Raw genomic sequence first — 13023 nt, 5'->3', positions numbered from 1 at the left:
TTTAAATGTATTATGTACAAATCAGTCTTTCCCTAAATTTATAAATAACCTATTCCATATAGCCCTTAGTTCTCCTTGGAAGACTTGAAAGAGTTCTGCTTTAAACCCACTCAGGACAAAAATTATTTTTACATAATAGTTATATGAAGATTCTTCTTATTCATTCATACAAAATTAAGTCATTTAAAATTATGAATTTATTACTATATCAGTTTGACTCATTTATATTTTGTAAGTAATCACAACTTGACCCTAAATTACCTACTTTTTTATACTTCTTAGGTTATCTGTCTGATCTTACTAATAAATGTTTGTTATAGGCCAGAACTGTGTACTTAAAACAAAGATTCTTATAAGGTATTAATTAGTGGAATTGATGAGACAATGGTTATCTAGTTTAGCATAGTGATTAATAGTTCTCTAAGTTCAGTATGATTGATTTAATCTTACAACAAGTAATGGTTTCCTAGTGATATAATGATTGGTTTATACTCAGTGTAGAGCATATAAACTGGGACTCAGACTCAAAGCCAGAGAGAACTAGCAGACTGAAGGCAGGAGCTCAAGCTCTTGGAGCCAAGGAGAGGCAGATTCATTCCACCTTCATCAGCCTCATGGTGTCTGGCCTGGCCTTCTGCACTTCTCCACTGAAACCAAGAGTCTGGAAGACCTCTAAGAAAGCTAGCCGGGCCCCAGGCAAGGAGGCAATAAAGAATTTGGACTTTGGACTTTGACAACTGGCTATTCTTGTGGTGATTACTTGGCTGAAATGAAGGCTACTCCAGAGTTCTCCAGAAAAACAAAGAAGAACAATACATTTTCACACTAGAACATTACAAATGTTTTGTTTTCTTCTTTTGATTAAATTGGTTAATGGCCTCTCAATTTTAATAGTCTTATTATTCTTTTAAAATTAAATGGGAGCTGTTTTTCTCACAAAAATCATGTTTTTATTAAATATTTTTATTCTTGAATGCTGTTGTTACCACAGGTATTAGTAAATTAAATACATTTTAAAATTCATTATCTCCAAGGGTATTTGTCAGTACAGTGGAGGAGACCCAGTTTTAAAAAATTCAAGTTGAATGGATTTCCTTTGGTTGAAGATGTCATGCCCTTTTAGATTGTATCATATTGTTTATATCAGGTCCAAGAACACCATATAGTATCCTAAAAGAAATATGACAGTACTCCAGAGAATTTGAACTAACTATCCCAATAGGAATTTCTAAATGGACGGAAAATATTCATCTTCATGTTGTAGCATGAAGTTGGATGACCCAACTATAGAATTTATCCATCAGAATGTATTTCTGGGACAGACAGTACAAATAAATTAAAAGTTGGGACAAAAACTAAGGGATAAGAGCACAGGAAACTGTTCTATCTTCAAGAATTACAGAGATCTCTTTTGATCTTGAACTCTAAAATAAAGGTCTTTCTTTATATTATCAATGTTGTTACAGAACTATGAGCAAAGATCATAATAGTCTCTAAAGAATTAAAAATGTGTATCATATAAAGGGAATTAGAAAGGCATATTCTGATTTGACTAGAAAACATAATAAATGAGCAACTTCAAACAACTGGGATAATAACTATCATCAAAGAAATAAATAATGTAAAAAGGAGAGAAGCTGATTATGTGGTAGTGGTGAGGGATGACAGCTTGACAGTCTGAGTGCTCTTCTAATATGCTTCCAATGTCAGAGGGGAAAAAGAACAATTTTGCTGAACTTATTTGAACACATGGACAAGAATTGCATAACATATGTAGGCATAAATGTCTTGTGTCTTTCACAAAAGAGAAAGTCTGAATCAATGGGGTTACAGATTAGTTTAAGTATTCAAATATTGACAAACTAGACACAATGCCTATTTGAAGTACTAAGTAAAGGTCTACTGAATGATAAAAATCAATGGCCAGAAAAGGTCAAGATAGATTATGATAGATGTTGTAACTATGCTTTAAAAGGAGCAGGTGAAGGAAAAGGATGTATTTATACTAGAAAACAGAAGACAAGTGGTACATAATCATTTTCTTCAAATGCTTAAAGTTTTTTTTTTTTTGTTTTGTTTTGTTTTGTTTTGTTTTCTGAAAGAAAGAAAGATCAAACTAATTCTGTTTCAATGTAACAAACGTGAATTGGGACAAATGGATCAAATTTATAAGGTTGTTTATTTAAGCTGAGAAGAAATTTATAAAAGTCATAGCTATACAAAAAAAGCAACACATAATGTGTTACTTTATTAGAGTGCTACCTGCTTTTGGTAGTTTTCAGACCAAGTTTGGAAGACTACTTGTCAATAATATTGCAAAACTTCAAGATGCATCTAATAAAGTTAGCATAGATTTAACTGTGATTGCATGGGAATAAATGCTAGCTATGTTTTTGTCTTGCTACACAATATTTTTTCCCATCAAAATTCTCATAGACCATTGAATTTAATTAATGATATGACAAATAGGCCTCAGATCTTTTCAAAATCAACAGGATGTATATATTCATATGATTTTCATTCAGGTTTGTTGGAGTTGTTTCACACAAACAAAGCCTATGTATTGAATGGGCAATTTCTATTTTCTAGTTCTCTGTAGATTTCCACAAAAATATGTCCATCCTTATCAAACAGCTCCAATATGCCATTTAGTTATTCATTGATTAGTCACTTCCCCCAACAACATGAGGAGAAGGGTATTGACATTTGATAATGATATTGATGAAGTTAAAACAAAGCACAAATGAATAGGTGTTACAATATAAAAAGGTTTTCACATAGCCTTATTTTATAAATATATAAATATCAGTTTTGAAAAAAACAACATGTTGCCATAATTCAGGTAGAGCAAAAATAATGCTAGCCAACATTTAACTACTTCAACAAGGTTAAAATAGCAAGTATTGAAAATTTAAAACTATGTTGAATTTATTTTCCTGACTCTGTTTTCTATTCACTTCAGACCAGAGATCAGATCCAGGTTTGAGAGTAGACAATTTCAATTGGTAATTTACTTTGATTTTTGCAAATGATAAGCATAGAAGAGAAGAGAAGAACAACAAATCTCTTTCCTCTAAAATCAGAAGGGACACTTGCTTGCTTACATATTAATGGATAAGAAAGAGGTTAAGATCCTTCCTTTCTTCAATCATGAATTATTTTTATAATGGAAAAGAAATATATTGTGTATTTGGCTTCCAAATTAATGAGTGGGATAGTAAGGAGAGTAAGAGAATGAGAGAGAGAGAAAAAGAGAGAGACAGAGAGATACAAGTGTACATGCATGCCCACATGCACCTATATGTATATACATATATGTAGGTAACAATGAAATATATGTGTGGTTTTGCATGTGTGTATATGTGCATGTATATATATACACATATATACAAACTTACATATTTATACATATTCTATGTTACTATATACATGCATACATTAATATAGGTATACAAACAACTTTATGTGTGTAATTGATTTGCTTGCTGATTAAGCAGCTAATGTAGAGAGCACTGAAGAAGAAGTATCAATATGGCTTTAGAGCAGGACTATAAGACAATTGAAAAATTATTTAACCTCTGCCTCAGTTTCCACAATTGGAAAGTAAGAATAATAATAACTCCTATCTCCCAATGTTGCTGTGTAGATTCACTGGCATATTTGTGAAGCACTTAGCATCATTAATAGGAGCTATATAAATGCCATTACAATTATTATTATTATCACCATCATCATCACCATCATCATCACAACAGTCATATCTGTTTTTTATGTCTGATTGAATTGCATAATCAGTTATTTAGTTTATATATTGGCAGACATACACACACACATATATTTATACATATATAAATATATGCATGAAACATATGTGTATACATACATATATAACATTTAATTGGGATAATACTAATCAACAAGATAATTGTATATATCTCTAGATACATATACATATTTATATACACCCATATAAACATATATGTGGATATAAACACATATGAATACATGATTAAAATAAGTATTGTTTATATACAAAATTTTTCATATAAATGTTATACTGCATAAGCCACTATGATAAATGCTTTACAGATTTTATATTACCTTCTTATAACAACTTGGGAGGTTGTGGTATACACTTACAAATATATATGTTTAAGATTTGTAAAGAATTGCTAATATGTAATATGTGTGTGCATGATAAGTCACGCAAACGCAGACTTGTCAAGACCTATGATTTCACTGGCATAGGAATCAAACTCTGAGTATGAAAATTCCTTCCATCAATGGAGATCATTAATTCCTCTGTAAATTATAATACTAGAAATTGTCTAGAAGCAATAAGGGATTAAAGTAATAATAATAACAATCTTAGCTGACACCTATAGAGTACTTTAAGGGTTGCAAAATGCTTGATATAACTTATATAATATTTGTAAAAATGTTGTTAGAAAGTGCTATTATCTCCTTTTTATATATATGAGAAAATTAAGAGTAAGACAACTGAAATAACTTTTCCAAGGTCACATAGCTAACAAGTTTCTGAAGCAGAATTCAAATTCAGATCTTCTTGATTCCAAATTTGATGCTCTCTCTACTGAACCACCAAGATGCTTGTTCTTACTCACAAACTAGTATTTATTGGCAAGAGAACTTGAACACATTTCTTCTAATGCAGGTTATCTAGACATTATGTCCAGCTTCTTAAAACTGTGGATTGCAACATCAGATGGGGTCTTTTAGCTGAATGTGAGGGTTGCAAAATTATGATTTATTCCCAGCAATTGTTTGATCTGTATACCCATTTTGTATCCCTATATTCCCAGAGTCTTGTAAAAATTTCCTAAGTGAAAAGGAGTTGCAAATGGGAAAAGTTTAAGAAGTCCTGGACTATGCTATGCTGCTTCTCAATTAAATAATGGTATATGATATATGCAGCTCCATATTACAAAAGTAAGTTATCAAAATTTTCACTTGCCATAAAATTATATGAATTCATTCTTATTTCATGCTGATAAATTCTAGGGCTTAAAAATTGTCTATCTACAAACACTAACTTTGGGCATCTTATCCTGTTTTCAATGATTTATTTGAATTAGAATGAATTTCTTCATAGTAATGGAAAAGAGTCAATAAGTGTAAATATATTTGTGTCCCCAATATGGTACCATATCCATGATTTGGGATAATGGCAAAATATCATCACAGCTTCATAGGTTATTACCACATTCCCAAACAAACTCATAGTTCAAATGCTATTTGTCAACCTCTACACAAAGAATCGGGTTCTGAAGAAGATTCATATTAACAAGGAATCACTGCCTAACATCTAGGAAATATGTAAAGCACCCCCTTTGGCTTAATGAAATAGGAGTGATTGTTGAAATCACTTAATGAGGAAGAAATAGGAAAACCATTTGTTGGATTACAAAAACTCATGTACATAAATAGTACATTGACATTTACTGTAAAGAGAAAATATAGAGATCAAAATGAAGAGTATGTAAGAAGAAAGGAGTGAGTTTAGAAAATTTTGTCCCCTTTACCTACTTAAAAATGTCTTCAGAGTCTAATAGAGTAATATGATGCAATGACAGAAAATGATTGGGTACCTTTTACAATCCTCACAATAGGAGTTAAAAGATCATTAAGCAGAGTATTCATAATTTTTTTTGATATTTTCCCAGTAATTTCACTTTCTCATTTCATAAATTGTGGATGTCACTTGTTGAACACAACAGCCTTTCAGGGTAATGAATAGGATAGCTGACAAACTAGATATTTTCCATATTTGGTCATAGAAATTAGTGTTTGTACACAAATATATTTCTTATTCCATTCTAAATTTTCAAAATAGCAGTTAGGAAAAGAAAATGTCATGTTCACTAATTATACCACATGTCTCTGTCTTTATTGAATTCCACTGGTGCCTTCATTTATTTTTTTTACTCTTAACACAAGATTAGAAGTTGCAGGATGCTTTTGGATCTCGATATAGATTAGTTAAAATGGCAGTGGTTGTGAACATAATTCAGGTTTGAATCTAAAGCCATGAAAATCAGGAATATTCCTATGATCTTAAACCAAAATTATGGAAAGACCTAGGAACTTTACTCCTTTCATAAAGTGCAAAAAATAAGGTCATCCTGTAAATCATCAGAAAATTGTTTTCAAGTTATACCACTGTTGATGCAGCCTATAATAATCTTTAGGGAAATTTTAGTGTCAACTATTTCCCCCCTTTGCTTCTTGTTATAGAACATTTTCATAGCTCCAACATAATCAGCTTGTAGAAATGACCTTGTCAAACTACTTTTCATTTATGGGTGAAATAAAAAAAGACCTATAAAGAAGATGCAGCATAATATAGTAGAAATACAATTTGGATCTGAGGCAAAAGACTAATTAGAATTTTGGCTTTGGTAATTATTATTTGTGTGATCTCAAGAAAATGACTAAAACCTGTCAATTTCATTTTGGTTGTTTTTAAAATGACAGGGTTAGATTTCATGATTTCTTTTGTTGCTTCTAAATATGTGGTCTTATGTGATTTCTGCAAGGTCACATAGCTAACAAGTAGCATGTGGTGGAGTGGGGATGTAGGAAGTTTTTGACATCCTAATCTGACTGTTTGACTTATACTATACTGTCAATTTCTCTACTCCTGTAAAAGTAGACTGCATGCAATAGATATTTTTTCTTACAAGTTATGTCTCAAAAAATGTGTGACCTCTTTATTATTTATACTCAAATTTATATTATGAAAAATTGAAGTGATGAAATGAAACATATGTATATGAGAAAGATTAAAGAAAACTGGATGGTAGTATTGAAGGGGAAAACTGGAAATTTTAACTCTGAGAAATATACACTTTGCTAAATTCTTAGAATGGGAATTAGCATCCTATTACATATGGCTAAAGAAAGCAAAAACACTTGTAGATATTGAAGCTGTTCCTTTGTTATCATTTTGATAAGCCAATGTCATGCCTCCCTAACAGTAAATAGGACTCATTTTCATCCTGAATTTCTTGAGTCAGTTATCTACTGAATAAACGTTATTTTTTTAAATTTTGTTTATTAAAAAAGAAAGAAAAGGAAAACAAAAAAAAAATTTAAAAAGAATAGAACATTGCCATTTGCCAGAAGGACAACAGGGAGATTTCAAAATATATAACAATAAATTCTTAGTTTAAGAAAGGATATATAATAATAGAAAAATAGTAGAAAAAATTTTATTTGCTTTGTGGTAGGTAGTTCTTTTGTTTTCTGCTGTGTATCTATTTTACTTAAATCTTTTCCCCCCTTTCATTTACCCCAACTGCCCCAAGCAGGCTATAGTTAAGCACAGTCATATTTCATGCATATAGACATACACATATACACACCCACATCACATGCACACACACAAATAGACATTCATACCTATCCACAGAACCATATACATATATATACCATACATAAAGTAATATGCAGACATATCTACATATACTTAGATACACATATATAAAAAATATGTGTGTACATACATGCATTTACCCATATGTAAACATGCATCTAAATCAACAGTAGTAAGGCTGATTACATAATGTAGATATCTCTCTTGCTTGATTTTTGGCTTTGCTAAGATTAAAGATTATTAACCATACTTTTTTTTTTCTAATAAATTCAATACCTGATCATTGTTGCAGTGTTTCTGTATCTTCTTATCTATCCCTGTTAACTCTCCTACTTTAATTCTGCTCTATAATTTGCCTTGCTGTTACTTAACCTCACCCCACCAATAGATCCCTCCTTTGTCTTCTTCCCCAACTCTCTAGCCTTATTTCTTTGTAGATTTTAGAGGGTGCTATATCCTTGGTGATATATCTGTAGTGTTGTCCATTTAATCCATTCCCATTGTGAGTAGATTTTCAGAACTATGAGCCCACCTCCCTTCTAATGTCTCTTCTATTCTTCCTCTGCACTTTGCATAAATCTTTTTTTTTAATTAATCAATTACTAATGTTAATTTTAAACATGTGGTATAAATAATCACATAAAGAAACATAAACAATTTATCCATGTTAAGTAAATTTTCTATTGTTTGGGTTTGGTTGAGTGCTGAAAATAAGAAAGTTTGTTGAATGTCCTTTTTCTTTTATCCAACATTATTCTTCTTGCAACTCTCTTAACTTCTCCTTTAGGAAGTTAGATACTATACCACTTGGTGCATATATGTTTAGTATTTATATTGCTTCACTATCTATGCTATCCTTTAGCAAGATATAATTTCCTTCCTTATCTTATCTCTTTTAATTAGATCAATTTTTGCTTTTGCTTGATCTGAGATAAGGATGGCAACCCCTGTTTTTTTTTTTTTTTTTTTTTTTGGCTTTACCTGAAGCACAATAAATTCTGCTCCACCCTTTTACATTTACTCTGTATGTATCTGCCTGCTTTAAATGTGCTTCTTGTAAACCATATTGTATGGTTCTGTCTTTTGATCCAGTCTGCTCTCCACCTCTGCTTTATGGGAGAATTCATTTCATTCACATTCACACAGTCGATTTTAAAATGACTAATTCTGTATTTTGTGCCATATTATCATCCCCTGATTATGCTTTTCTTTTCCTTACCCCCCTAATCCTCTTTCCCAGTTTTAAACTTATGGGCCCTATTTGTATCACACTGCTTACCCTCTTCAAGATCCCTCTCTACCCCCTTTGAATCTCTTCTAATTCTAAAATTAAAAGGAGAAATTAATAATATTGAAAGTAAAAAAACTATTGAACTAATAAATAAAACTAAGAGTTGGTTTTATGAAAAAAAACAATAAAATTGATAAACCTTTGGTAAATCTGGCTAGAAAAAGGAGAGAGGAAAATCAAATTAGTAGTCTTAAAAATGAAAAAGGAAGAACTTTCCAACAATGAAGAGGAAATTAAAGAAATAATGAGTTACTTTGCCCAACTTTATACCAATAATTTTGATAACCTAAGTGAAATGGATGACTACCTCCAAAAATGTAGGCTTCCCATATTAACAGAGGAGGAAGTAAATTGCTTAAATAGTCCCATTTCAGAAAAAGAAATAGAACAAGCTATTAATCAACTCCCTAAGCAAAAATCCCCAGGACCAGATGGATTTACATGTGAATTCTACCAAACATTTAAAGAATAATTAGTATCAATGCTATATAAACTATTTGAAAAAAAAATAGGGAATGAAGGAGTCCTACCAAATTCCTTTTATGACACAGACATTGTACTGATACCTAAATTCTAGGTTGAAAACAGAGAAAGAAAATCATAGACCAATCTCCCTAATGAATATAGATGCTAAAATCTTAAATAAGATATTAGCAAAAAGACTTCAGAAAATCATCCCAAGGATAATACACCATGATCAAGTCAGATTTATACCAGGAAGGCAGGGCTGGTTCAATATGAGGAAAACTATTAGTATAATTGACCATATTAATAACCAAATTAACAAAAACCATATGATCATCTCAATACATGCAGAAAAAGCATTTGATAAAATCTAACATCCATTCCTATTAAAAATACTTGAGAGTATAGGAATAAACGGACTTTTACTTAAAATAATCAGTAGCATCTATTTAAAACCATCAGTAAACATCATATGTAATGGGGATAAACTGGAACCATTCCCAATAAGATCAGGAGTGAAACAAGGTTACCCACTATCACCATTACTATTCAATATTGTATTAGAAATGCTAGCTTTGGCAGTAAGAATTGAGAAAGAGATTAAAAGGATTAGAGTAGGCAAAGAGGAAACCAAATTACCACTCTTTGCTGATGATATGATGGTATACTTAGAGAACCCCAGAGATTCTACGAAAAAGTTATTAGAAATAATCCACACCTTTAGCAAAGTTGCTAAATATACAAATACAGGATACAAAATAACAAAATCCAACAGTTAGAGTTACAAAGTGAAATTGCATTTAAAGTAACTACTGATAGTATAAAATATTTACCAATCTATCTGCCAAGAAAAAATTAGAAACTTTATGAGCAAAACTACAAAATACTTTTCACACAAATTAAGTCTGATCCAATCAATTGGGAAAATATTAAGTGCTCTTGGATAGAACAAGCAAATATAATCAAGATGGCAATACTATCTAAGCTAATCTATTAGTTTAGTGCTATACCAATCAGACTCCCAAAAAACTATTTTAATGACCTAGAAAACAACAACAACAACAACAACAAAATTCATATGGAAAACCAAAAGGTCAAGAATTTCAAGGGAATTAATGAACAACAAATCAAATGAAAGTGGCCTAGCTGTACCAGATCTAAAATTATATTATAAAGCAGCAGTTACCAAAACCATTTGGTATTGGCTAAGAAATAAACTAGTTGACCAGTGGAATAGGTTAGGTTCAAAGGACAAAACAGCCAATAATTTTAAAAATCTAGTGTTTGACAAACCCAAAGACCCCAGTTTTGGGGATAAGAATTCACTATCTGACAAAAATTGCTGGGAAAATTGGAAATTAGTATGGCAGAAACTAGGCATTGACCCACACTTATTAACACCATACATCAAGATAAGGTCAAAATGGGTTCATGACCTAGGCATAAAGAATGAGATTATAAATAAATTGGAAGAACATAGGATAGTTTACCTCTCAGACCTGTGGAAGAGGAAGGAATTTATGACCAAAGAAGAACTAGAGATCATTACTGATTACAAATAGAAAATGTTGATTATATCTAATTGAAAAATTTTTGTAGAAACAAAACTAATGCAGACAAGATTAAAAGGAAAGCAATAAACTGGGAAAATATTTTTATAGTCAAAGATTCTGATAAAGGATTCATTTCCAAAATATAGAGAGAATTCACTCTAATTTATAAGAAATCAAGCCATTCTCCAATTGATAAATGGTCAAAGGATATGAACAGACAATTCTCAGACAAAGAAATTGAAACTATTTCTAGCCGTATGAAAAGATGCCCCAAGTCATTATTAATCAGAGAAATGCAAATTAAGACAACTCTGAGATACCACTACAAACCTGTCACACTGGCTAGAATGACAAGGAAAGATAATGAGGAATGTTGGAGGGGATGTGGGAAAACAGGGACACTAATACATTGTCACTGGAATTGTGAATACATCCAGCCATTCTAGAGAGCAATTTGCAACTATGCTCAAAAAGTTATCAAACTGTGCATACTCTTTGATCCAGCAGCGTTTGTGCTGGGCTTATCTCCCAAAGAAATCTTGAAGAAGGGAAAGGGATCTGTATGTGCAAGAATGTGTGTGGCAGGTCTCTTTGTAGTTGCCAGAAACTGGAAAACTGAGTGGATGCCCATCAATTGGAGAATGTCTGAATAAATTGTGATATATGAATATTATGGAATATTATTATTCTGTAAAAAATGACCAACAGGATGATTTCAAAAAGGCCTGGAGAGACTTACATGAATTGATGCTGAATGAAATGAGCAGGACCAGAAGATCATTATATACTTCAACAATAATACTATATGATAATCAATTCTGATGGATGTGGCCATCTCCAGCAATGAGATGAAGCATAACAGTTCCACCAGAGCAGTAATGAATTGAACCAGCTACACCCAGAGAAAGAACTCTAGGAGCTGACTATGAACCATTACATAGAATTCCCAATCTCTGTATTTTTGTCCGCCTGCATTTTTTATTTCCTTCAGAGGCTAAAGTATACTATTTCAAAGTTCGATTCTTTTTGTACAGCAAAATAACTGTTTGGACATGTATACTTATATTGTATTTAATTTATATTTTAACATAGTTAACATGTATTGGTCAACTTGCCATCTGGGAGGGGGATGGAGGGAAAGAGGGGAAAAATAGGAATAAAAGTTTTGGCAATTATCAATGCTGTAAAATTACCCATGCAATAACTTGTAAATAAAAAAGCTATTTAAAAAAGTCTATGAGATGAAATGGGACACACCCTAGCCCTCAGTTTGAGGAAGTCATTTGATTCCTATTTTCAGAGGGTAGGGCAGAAGAGATCAGACTCTAGGTCTAAACTTCAGGAAGTTGTGTCTCACAGGAAGTAGACAGCATTGCTGACCATCGATCAATGGTTACTTCCTTTTCAGTCCATTCAGTGAATCCAAGTCTTTTGTTATTTAACCAATTCATTATTTGCAGGTCCCCAGGCCAGGCACAATGCAGGGAGATGGAGCTGAAACACTCTGTTGTTGGAATCCTTACTAACTGCTAAGTAATTAGAGTTGATCTAATCTTACAAGAAGATGTTTTGGGCAGAACCTGAAACAAGGTACTAAGTAGAACTACCCATAATCCCTCTCTCTGGAAGGAGCATAAATAGGCCAATGGGCCAGTCGGAGAGTACGGCAGAGAGTGAAGAAGCTACAAGTCGAGATTTCACCGGAATGACATGAAGACTGGAGCTGGGGAGGCTGAAGAAAGTAGAGGCAGAGGCTGAAGGACCAGACCTTTGGATTTAAAGACATTTGGAGAGAGCTCTTGGAACCAAGCAGAGAGATAGGCCTCTAAGCTAACCGGGCTATATTGGAAATAATAAAAGATCTGAACTTTTATCACCTGGCTGCGTTTTTGAGAAGAAAAAGATCACCACATTTTGGCGCCCAACGTGGGGCAAACAGACTCTTCAGTGGATTTCAGTGGAAAAGCTACGATCCTGATTCAAGTGGAAAAGCCTCTGATCCTGATCCAGTGGAAAAGACTCTTCAACCCAGAAATTAGAGTGAGTACAACAAAGAAATTTTGTTAAAAGAGTTAAAGTAGAATTTCAGCTAAGATGGGACAGATATTTAGAAAACAGCCTGTTTCTGTTCAAGGAAAATGTTTAGAGAGCATTGTCAAAATTATGGAAAGCCAAGGTTTAATTATAAGTTTACAGCAAATCACTGAACTTTTACAAACTGTAAAGGACATATGTCCTTGTTTAAGAAGAAAAAGATCACGACATTTAAATGTTGTAATCTTTTTCTTCTCAAAACGCAGCCAGGTGATAAAAGTTCA

The sequence above is a fragment of the Antechinus flavipes genome, chromosome 3 (genome assembly GCF_016432865.1).
Source record: "Antechinus flavipes isolate AdamAnt ecotype Samford, QLD, Australia chromosome 3, AdamAnt_v2, whole genome shotgun sequence".
NCBI lineage: Eukaryota > Metazoa > Chordata > Mammalia > Dasyuromorphia > Dasyuridae > Antechinus > Antechinus flavipes.
This window is presented reverse-complemented; position numbering follows the sequence as displayed.